Below are 11,345 nucleotides of genomic sequence, written 5' to 3'. Positions count from 1 at the left end.
TTGCACGTTGTGAACAGCACACGCTTACAGCAGAAAGACGACGTACAGAATGGCGCACCCACAGACTGCGTTGTCCTCTATATCTTTTACATCACTTGCAGCGCCATCTGTTGTTGAAAATTGTAACTACTGTAATTTCTAAAGTTTGTCCGCCTGAAAATGTACTGTTGTCCCAAGCATATTGCAACAAACGGTGTATTTCTATCGCTGCTCGTTTAGTTTTTATTGCCGTTTCAAATATACCGGTCATTTTTGAAACACCCTGTATAAGTGTGTGACCCAGTGGTGTTCACAATGGGACAAAGAGGAGAATCCGGTTTGTGGATTTTTGGTAGTCCATAAAGCGTACGTGGTCTCGACGCCTGAGGGAGGAGATTATTAATAACGCCCTCTTCCGGTGTTGACTGTTTTAGAAGCTCATTATTCTTGACTTCGGGTCCCCTGGCAGTTTCCAGTATGTATCCTCTTCCAGAATCAACTGAATTTTGGCGTCGTAGTCAACTTTATTCAGAATGACGGATACATTGCCTTTGTCAGCTGGCAGATCCACGATGAGGGGGTAGTTGCGGAGTGCGTGAAGACGATTGCGTTCAGCCCTAGTCAAGTTAGACCTCGGTGGTTTAGATTTTGACGACCCTCATCGTGGGTAGGTGCACGCTTAAATGCTGTTTCATTTGAAAAAGAAACTACACACTTGAATTTCACAGTGAAGGGGCAGAATATCTATGTTAGTGAACCTAGCATTATTTGCGTGCTCCTTAAGTCTAATCGAATTTTGAAAGGTCAGTTTTGAAACAGGCCATCGCGCCTACTTTCGGAGGTCTGCAGATGACGCACATTAGGCAATGTTTCTTAAGGGATTTGATATATACAAACAAACATACACTTGACTTGTTTGTCTGCTTTACTAATGGATGTGAGTAGCACGGTCGATAATAAGTCAAAGTGTTCGTATGCGACTACTCCACCTGCTCATCTGTTGTATCTGTGGTGTCTTGGGGCAGTGGAGTCTAAATTTAGGGAACTGGAGAGAATGCTTGGCTTGAACCAAGTGTCATCGTTCGTTAGAAGAATGACCTGTATGTCGATATTATGAAATATATGGCGGAGGTCGTCGAAATGAAGGTGATGGCCACCTATGTTCTACAGTAACGATACAGAAACACTGGTAGAACTATTGGCTGCATGAGTTGATAAGTTAGTAGTTCCTAAAGCACAGGCTTTAGAGTTCATTTGCACTACTTTTTTCCAGCCTATAACTGCACCGTTATCCTGTCATCTCTTGTTCAGACGCTATGTAGCCCAAATTCGAACATCACTGAGACGGTACAACCTGCTATTTATTTTTTTTTTTAAACCACCCGCGTTCTGAGTACTCGCCGCGATGTCAATATCGAGATCGGATTGGAATCTCTGGTCGCTGCATATCTTTGGCGAGTTGGTTTCCCGAGCGCCGCGAGGCGGACAGAACGAGGAAGAAGGGGCTTGCTGGGAGTTAGTTCAGGACTGTCCATGAGGCTCGACGTCGGTGTTGGAGGGCAAGGCCGCTTGGTCGGTAGAAGCATTCGGTTGGCGATGGAACGCCTTGGGCTCGAAGATCCCAGTGTGGAGGGCCGGTGTTGTCCAGATGGCGATCATCGTATGGTCATTCAAGGGCTGAAAAGTGATTTCTTGGTTCTGATCTTGGATTACAACGAAGAATTACGGCAAGTTTGGAGTTTGAGGTTGAGCCGTGGGTGGCTCATGCTATGCTTTGCATTAAACCATGGTTTCTATTCTGCGATTATTCTCCCGCGGTTATCGCGATTATGCTGTTATCCTCTCTCTCCATGCGTCGCAGCAGCAGCGTGTATCGATATTCGCACCCTTGTACTATCTTTGGCCTCGCGCTTATAGTTTCCGGCTGTGCCGTGTGCGGGCAGTTAATCGGTTGGCGTGGAGCAGCGAGGAAGTCTCCGTGGCGTGTCTGGCCAGGACCGCTAGCGGCGTCCACGCGCGGTCGTAGTGTGTGCTGCTGTTCCCATTGCTATGAGGTCCGTGGCTCACCGATCCCAGACACGAAAGTTGAGTCTTTACTTTATCTACCAACCAGCCCCAACTGTTCACGTTGTGTCGTTTGAATTTCGTTGGGGGCTAGGGGAATTCCCACGAGCGACAACGTGTGTTTTCAAGTTGGCGAAATTCTAGACGACCTCCTGTGGAGTTTAACTTAATTTGATTATTTTTGAATTGAAGTGCACCAGCGGAATCTTCTGCCTTTTGGCCGTTAAAGTTCCGGTTACCTGCCCTGGCCGTTGACGCAAATTCAGGCAGTGTATTTTCCTCGTCGTATTGTGCCTGTCCAGCACGGCATGTAGTTTGACAGCTGAATGTGTAATTGCCGGCCGCGGTGGCCGAGCAGTTCTAGGATACTGCTACGGTCGCAAGTTCTAATCCTACCTCTGGCATGGATGTGTGTGATGTCCTCAGGTTAGTTAGGTTTAAGTAGTTCTAAGTTCTAGGGGACTGATGACCTCAGATATTAAGTCCCATAGTGCTCAGAGCCATTTTTGAATGTGTAATACGTTGTGGGCACCGATACCTTCTGCTTTGTTCCATTCAACTCCCTGTTTTGCGCTGGTCGGGTGGAGCGGAAGTTATCGTGTCGCTTGGTCCGTTGGCTGTTTGTCGGTTGGGTTGCCGTCGGACTGAGAATTGTTGGGCGGACTGCCTGTCTCATCTAACCGAGCGTTAGAGTTTGAATTCCAGGCCGATCCTTGGAAACTTCTGAGCGCCATTTGATGTGCTTCCTTTTCTTATTTGTACTTATTGTTTGTTTATGTATGGCTTCTAGCCGATTTTAAATTAAAGTTGTTTTGCCTTTAAGGCATGAGATTGTTTGGGCCTTCAGCCTGATTTAAAGAAATTTTAGGATAAGTCCTTCTGCCTTTCAAAATCAAATTCCTGTTTTGAGTCTTAAGGTATTGGCCTTTAGCCGATTTTAAATCAAAGTCGTTTTTCCATTAAGGCTTGAGATTTTTTGGGCCTTCAGCCTAATTTAGAGAAATGTTTTAAGATGAGGCCTCCTGCCTTTTAAAATTCAAATTCTTGTTTTTGAGTCTTAAGTGATTGGTCTGCAGCCCGTTTTAAATTAAAGTTGTTTTGCCCTTGAGGTGTGAGATTGAATGACGCATTTAGCCGGGAATTAAGTTCTAAAATTAATGTTTGGCTTGCTCTGTTTGTAATGTTTTCTTTACTCTTGTAATGTTTGTCTAATGAATAAAGTAGTATGTTCGAGTGCAACTGACAGCCACTCATTTCGACCCCTTACACAAATTAAACTATCTGTCCTGTCCTGTGGGTATGACAGGGGATCTCGGAGGTGAACATAAGAATTCTAAAAGGGTGCACGTTGATAGCGCGTATATCAGACTTGTGAGTGGTGTTAGCTTTGCTTCGGTACTGCAGTCTCCAGTTAGAGCGCTGCTTGGGAGCAGAGCGTTAATATCGGCATTGTCATCTATTTAGCTGTTTTATGGTAAATGACTGTTTCGGATCGAAGGTGGAACCAAATGAAGGACCGAATCATTGCTTGCCTTATTAAGAAACCTAAGTCGGTCCCAGCGTGTTAAACTGTTATCTACAGTGATAACGAGTAATTGACACTCTGGTAGTGTCCACGAGTGAACTTTGGAGGTACTGTTAAGTGTTTGTAGTAACGGAGCTTTTCAGTCGGACGCTTATGAATCGTGTTAATTGCATTTCACTTCTTATGGTATTTTACGGTTCTACTTTTCGCAGCGAAATCGCTGACATTGTTTTCATAATTTGGCTTGGGACATCTTTCTATGGTTTTGTGTGGCCCTCCCTAGACTTTAAGGCCCCAAATATTTTTTTACTGCGTTGCTGATGTTGCCTTGCAACATATTGATTTGTCTCTTCTCCACCCCACCGTACTGCTCTTTGGTGCGGTGCGGTACAGTCCAAGTGTTCAGTAGTACCGCATCATCTCCCTCGCCCGTTTTAAGATTTACGAACCGCATCCACATCGACATACAATCTCAATATGCAATTTCTGTAAGTTGGTTGCGCCCTGTTAACGTGCTCTACATCGTAGAAAATCTTTCCTGTGTGGCATGTAATCCTGAAGGAGAGCACGGCGCACAACAGCGCATGACCACGACGATATCAAAAGATAGGTATTGCATATTTTTTTAAAGGACGTAACCACTGAGATTAAGAGTTGATTTGTATGTTTTTTTATTTATTTTGAAAGGAAAAGATTACATACCTCGTTAATTATAACGTCTATGCTTAACTGTCATAATTCGTTGGGTGTAGTATGCATCACATGTAGGGAAGTTTTTGTTGTAAAGTTTTTAAAAGGAAAGAAAATATTTTGTTATACGGTGAGCATCTTAGAGACTACGGGGTTTGAGTACGCTGATAGTAACCAGATTTTATCGCATTTAAGTTGCTTTAATTAAAAATTTTGTGAGCAATATTTTATCCCTTTTAGAGATCACAGGTGATATCTACGGAAATTTTGGCATTGCCAAGTGGCGTTAGAATCTGTTATTTAACCTTGCATTATGCAATTTGTATTTTTTTCCTTTGCTTAGAAAGGCATTTTGAGTTTTAAGCGTTGTTAATTGATTCTGAGAGCTGTTGTTTGGTCTGCTAAAATAATACTTCAGGAACTTTCATTGACAAACTATATTAAGGATCTTGTTGTTCATGACAACGAATGTTCACTTACTATTTTAAAATCAAGTTAATAAAATTGTAAAATTTTAAAGGCAAAAAAAGGCTTTAATTAGAGCAACGATGCCTGCTTGTACCCCCCACAACTCCCACGTATTCAAAGCATTGGCCTTTGGGCGTTTTCTGATGTTTTCCCCGGTATCTCTCCCAGCTAATGCCTGCGGGGCCATGTCAATCACGTTATCCAAAATTTTTATCTTTCAGCAGTGAAACCCTCACACATTATTAGGCTTGTCTTCGCGGGTTTCTTAATCTCTATGACTGTTTCAGGTTTTTTCGTATATTATGCAAACTTCGCTATTGTGGGTTAAGGTTTCGCAGATCAAAACGCTCTAAATCCTACTCTACAACTTCTGAGTATAGAATGTGCTACATGTTCGTTTGTTCTCGCTTTAAGCTTTTACAATTTAAAATGGCTATGTTAATTGTAAATATTTTAATTTTACCAGTGCTGCACAACATGTCATCCACATTGCCTTCGCCTAGAAGAATTACGTGCAATGTTCGGTACCATTTTACCAAAATAGAAGAAAAAGGAAAATGCCGCTACTGTCTGCAGGTAATTGCCACGCCTTCTGGCTCACCATCAAACTTGACAAGACATCTAAAATCGAAGCATACTACAGTATCTCGAGAACAATGCGGGTCTGGAAGCCGATCATGCGATGCAGAAATTCGAGAAATCATTTCCCGTGAACCGTCCTCACGGACGTCTGCTTCCAAATCGAGTGAAGCTATCCCGCCAGTAAGGCAAACTGAGTCTCAAGCTGCATCCAGCCTATTAGTGTCGTCAGGATCTGGACCAAGTCCTGATTAACTTCCTGTTATGCTGCCCTAACCTTCAATTTGTTTTATTTACAACCTATAAGTAATTTTTTTGTCAGACTCTTTAATTCCCAGTTGGCATCATGAGTGATTTGACAACATTAAAAATGATTTGACTACCACAAAGGCAGTCTGCCTTTCGTCTGATGAGTGGGCGACTGTAAATAACATTAGTTTCTATGCAGTCAGTGCACACTTCATAGATGAGAAGAGTGAACTCAAGTCATACACTCAAAGGTATGACCTTTAAGAGTGCTCACAATTCGAAGACAGACACACTGCAGAAAACACCTCAAACTGGATAAAGTCTGTTATCCCAAATAAAATATCAATTTTAAAATCACTTCCATAATAACAGAAAATGCCTCAAATATGAAATTAACTGCCATACTTCTGATGCTTCCATACATCCCAAGCATTGCACGTTCATTATACCTGAATGCACAAAACACAGTTCAGAAGCCCATACAGAAAATCATTGACAAGGTGTTCTGTTGCTTAAGGAAGGACCCTTTGCTTTAAGCAAACTTAATGAAACACAAGAAAATTTAAATAAAGACTGACTGAAACTGGAACAAGATGTCCCAATCAGACCGAACTCTCCTTCCAAAATGTTGCTAAAATTTACTTTAAATAAATATCCTACAACTTCTTGCCTCGCTGTTTTAGGGGGTAAATCGATCACCTTAAACGTAAAAGGTACAGACTAGGAGATAATGCAACAGGCTTTACAGATTTTCAAAGTTTTCGGTGAGGTAACCAAAGAAGTATCCCCAGAGAAAACAGTCTCACTTTTAAAAATGAAAATCTTGTCGAGATTAATAGAACATCAACTAAAATCTTTTAAAGGTAAAAATAAAGAATATCCTCAAGAAACAGAGCCAGTGGTTGATAATTTGCTTAAAGGGTCATTAGAGTGGTTTGGGGTTATCTCCAGCAACGAACTAATTAGTCAGACAACGTTATTGGACCCCCGATTCAAAGGCAAGGATTTTCAAACAATAAGACATTTCGCGACAGCTACATGAAGGCTATTGCAGAAATGAAAGCAGTGGTTGTTCAGAAAGAAAAACCAGAGCTCATTTTTCAACCAGTTACCACCGTGACACATGAGACTCCTTCAATCTGGGAGTTCAGTGAAACTATTAGTCAGCTTCAAGCAAGTCATGACCCACAAAGCGTGGCAATTGTCGACTGGACAAATGTTTAATCAAGGGATGTTTTCCTAGAACCAGCAATCCCGTAAACTGGTGGGAAACAAGAAAACTGCTGTGGCCAGCGCTGTATCAACTGGTTATAAAAATATTATGTATCACGCAATGTCAGTGGCCTGTGAACGAATATTTTCAAAAGCAGGACATTTATGCACTAAGAAGCGAAAGCGATTCACATCGACTAAAATGGGTCAAATTTTATGTATAAATAACAATACTGAATAATTTTTCCTTTGTGGGAACCTGTATGGTAATACTGACTGTAAATGATGACTACAGACACACTTCCATTATAGATGTTATAATTTTTATATTGCTTTTTTTCAATAAAAGATATCACAATGTAAGAAGAATCAATCTTCATTCTTTAAATTTTTCTACTTGATTGAAAATACTTATGATTTTGTTGTAATATTTATAATTTTTATAGCAGATGATATTCAGAACTTTTGTATCTGAAAATTACGAGGGACACAACACAAAATTATTACTCCTCTTTATATATCCTTTCAAAATAGGTAGTTCTAAGTTCTAGGGGACTAATGACCTCAGCAGTTGAGTCCCATAGTGCTCAGAGCCATTTGAACCATTTTTTTTCAAAATAGGACCACCTCAGATAAAAATACAGGTTTAGTGACTTGAATTAAAAAGGCAATGAACCTCCCTTTTACTTATTTTTGTGAGTGAATGGTGAATACTGCGAGCTACTACGGACGAGAAATACCCATTTGTGAGCTTCGCTGGGTCGAGAAAACCCATTTGCGACGTGCTACGGTTTCTCTCTATGCGCGAGATCGGGAGAAGCACACTGGTTGCACGGGGTGATCAGAATAATTTTAGTTGAAAGTCAGTTATCTAGTAAAATTAGATGGCTCGAGCCCCTCGTGCTGCTGCACGAAAAAAAAAATTATCACCCAAGCACCTACACATCATGCATCCCCGTGGGGTTCCGTAAAATGTGGTTGGACTTATGAAGTAAATTGGCTACGTTAGGTCTGAGGGGTGCCAACCACATACGCTGCACTATCCCCAGTAATTTTAAATTAATGTCATGTTTATAAAAACAAATGATAGCAGGCAGGTATAATTTTTAGTGAACACCACACAGTTTTAACTAACTAGAGTTTATTTTAACTTGTTCAGGACAGATTTGACTGAAATACTGTTAAGTCTTCTTGATTTGATCTCAGATATTTACCAAGTTAGTTCAACAGCGCCATTCAACTATTAATCACAATCGTTCAGTAATTATTCACTTAATGTTTCTTTTAAAATAGTTGAAACCCCAAGATGAACAAAGTTCCAAGCGAAGAATACTTCTCGAAAAAAATTAATAACCCAAACACAATCCGAAGTCCAACCGCAAGCTGAAATCACTATGTCCCACAGCGGTTGCTCAGAGTTAAAGTCCGACACGACTTCGCGGTACGAAAATATTCTAACTCCAATTCGTGCACGGACTTTGGCCAGTGCTACCCCTTTCAGTTCAACTGAATGACTGCCCCCTACTACAGAAAATGCCGCCCTTAAAAGCCCTCGGTTTGAACACTCTAAAGTCAAATCAATTTTGTTTGCACATAAAATTTACTTTTACACTTAATATAGATACAATAAAATGCATGTAACACTTCTGTTCAGACAGAAATTTTCCGCTGAATGCAGATTCATCATAAGAATTTCTGAACGGGATCTTATTGTCACATTATTAAAATTTGTGTCCTTCATATAGAACTTTTCATTATTTAAAATACTTCCAATGCTTAAATAACTGATATTATTATTGTATTCCTTATGTCTACTTTTCCGTACTGCCGCTCTCTTTATAGTTCCTATTTTTTATTTATCAAAATTCTGCATTTTTAATCACGAAAACGGTATTCTGGCTCCTCATTTTAATTTTTAAAACATATAAAAAAAGTTACATAGATATCTTAATACTACTCATTCGGACCTTTCATTTGACACCTCTTTCGTAAAATTTTGTGAAAGCGTCTCGAAGATGTCCAAATTACAATCTTACTAAGTTATTAAAATATTCAATTTATTATAATTCAGAAACTGCCAGGACGACTGGAGACGCGTTTATATGAGCAAAACCGGCTGATTTTCTGCTTGAAAATGAGCCTAGAAGCTCATTGCGACATTGGGATCAGTTTTTATTTATTTCTACATCGTACATTAACTTTAGCTCTATGCTATAAGCGGCCCGGAAAGAGCCCCCCGTGAACCTGCGTGCTGGCCGTTGAGTTTCCCCGTCACGTGGCTGGACGCCAAACTGACCGTACTCATTTTAAAGTACCGCCACCTGTCGGTCAGTGCCGAAACTAGGACGAGTGTGATGCTGTCAAGACGGCTGACACACACCCATCTTATATGTAAACACGTCAGATTCTCGACTGCCACTTTGCCGCGATTTTTACTACAGAAAGTGTGGTCTTCACGTATGGCCCCCAAAGCCTGTCAAATGGCTCTGAGCACTATGGGACTCAACGTCTATGGGCATAAGTCCCCTAGAACTTAGAACTACTTAAACCTAACTAACCTATGGACATCACACAACACCCAGTCATCACGAGGCAGAGAAAATCCCTGACCCCGACGGGAATCGAACCCGGGCGCGGGAAGCGAGAACGCTACCGCACGACCACGAGCTGCGGACCCCAAGGCCTGTCACCTCACAGTACTGAGTCATGAAAAAGAGGTAGTTGAGTCTTGTGAGTGACCACTTCTGAGCCAATCTCCGAAAAGAACACTTCTGCCCATTTCTTTTTTTTTCACTCATGGCGAATATGTCAGTATTTAGAATTTCTGTGAAATTGTGAGATAAAGATCATGATCTGTCAATAATAATATAAGAAAAATATAAAATTTAAATGAATATTTTTTAAACAAATTGTGTGAACTAGTACACACACACACACACACACACACATCTACCTAATACGCAGTATGACCACATTTCCCAAGGATAATTCGTCGTGGCATGGAAGCAATTAGGCCTTGGTAGGTCGCTGGAGGGAGCTCACAGCACATTTGCGATCAGAAGTCACCTAATTCCCGTAAATTATGACAATGGAGGTGACGAGCTTTGGCGTCACGTTAAGTCAAATCCCAGATGTGTTTAATCGCGTTCAGATATGGCGAGTTGAAGGTTTGAGTTCCTCAAAGAATTCCATCACACTGCTGGCCTTGTGACACAGCACATTATCTTGTTGCAAAATGTCACTGCCGTCGGGAATCACGATATTCATGAAGGGGTGTACCTGCTATGCAATCATTGTACGATACTCCTTGGCCGTCACGGTGTCTTCCACGAGCTCCTCTGGACCCATCGATGCCTGCGCGAAAATTTCCCAGAGCATAATGGAGCCACCGCCAGCTTCTCTCTGTCCCGCAGTACAGATGTCAAGGAGCTGTTCCCCTGGAAGACGAAGGATTCGCTCCCTCCCATCGGCATGATGAAGATTGTAAGGGATTCAGACCATGCAACTCTCTGCCACTGCGCCAACGTTCAGTGCCGATAGTCACGTGTCTATTTCAGTCGTAGTTGCTAATGTCGTGGTGTTAACTTTGACACACACATGGGTCGTCGTTTGTGGAGGCCCATCGTTATGAGTGTTCAGTGCCCCGTGTGTTCAGACACAGTTGTGCTCTGCCCAGCATTAAAGTCGATGTCAGTTCTGCCAAAGTTCGCCGTCTGTCCTGTTTTACCGGTCTGCTCAGTCTACGATGTTCAACATCTATAATGAGGGGTGACCAGCCAACCCCCGACATCTGGACGCGGTTTCACCTTGGTTTCGCCACGTGTTGAAGACAGCACAGCACTCCTCGAACCCTCAAGTAGTGCAGCTTCCGAAATGTTCGTGCCTAGCCTCTGGGCTATCACAATGTGCCTTCGGTCAAACTCAGATAGATCGCGCGCCTTCCCCATTCTAGACACGGACAGCACGCTCATTGACGCCACACGCACCGCACTTGTCTGACGCAGTCATTCCTCGCCAGGTGACCCTGCTATTTCCTGGACGGGTTTATATCGATAAGGCAACGGCCTTGCCGCTGTGGATACACCGGTTCCCGTGAGATCACCGAAGTTAAGCGCTGTCGGGCGTGGTCGACACTTGGATGGGTGACCATCCAGACCGCCATGCGCTGTTGCCATTTTTCGGGGTGCACTCAGCCTCTTGATGCCAATTGTGGAGCTACTCGACCGAACAGTAGCGGCTTCGATCGAGAATACCATCATAACGGCCGGGAGAGCGGTGTGCTGACCCCACGCCCCTCCTATCCGCATCATCCACTGAGGATGACACGGCGGTCGGATGGTCCCAGTAGGCCACTCGTGGCCTGAAGACGGAGTGATTAGTGATTTAGATCGATATGTCGGTGATCATGATGTTCTGGCTGATAAGAGTGTGTGTGTGTGTGTGTGTGTGTGTGTGTGTGTGTGTGTGTGTGTGTAAAAGATGTAACACTTTTTTCTTTCGTGAACAGCTTTTATTTATTTATTTAGCATATGACATCTACAGAGTAAAATTGCACACATACTATTAATTAATATAATAA

General features: G+C 42.3%; 1 pseudogene; it reads left to right on the top strand.

Moving 5' to 3' along the window:
• The first annotated feature begins 10,822 nt into the window (after positions 1–10,822).
• LOC126208421 (5S ribosomal RNA) lies at positions 10,823–10,940 on the top strand (annotated as a pseudogene).
• The last annotated feature ends 405 nt before the right edge of the window (positions 10,941–11,345 follow it).

Source organism: Schistocerca nitens, chromosome 1, assembly GCF_023898315.1.
Source record: "Schistocerca nitens isolate TAMUIC-IGC-003100 chromosome 1, iqSchNite1.1, whole genome shotgun sequence".
NCBI classification, from domain to species: Eukaryota; Metazoa; Arthropoda; class Insecta; order Orthoptera; family Acrididae; genus Schistocerca; species Schistocerca nitens.
Note: the sequence above shows the minus strand (reverse complement) of the source record. Positions and strands in the feature narration are given on the sequence as shown.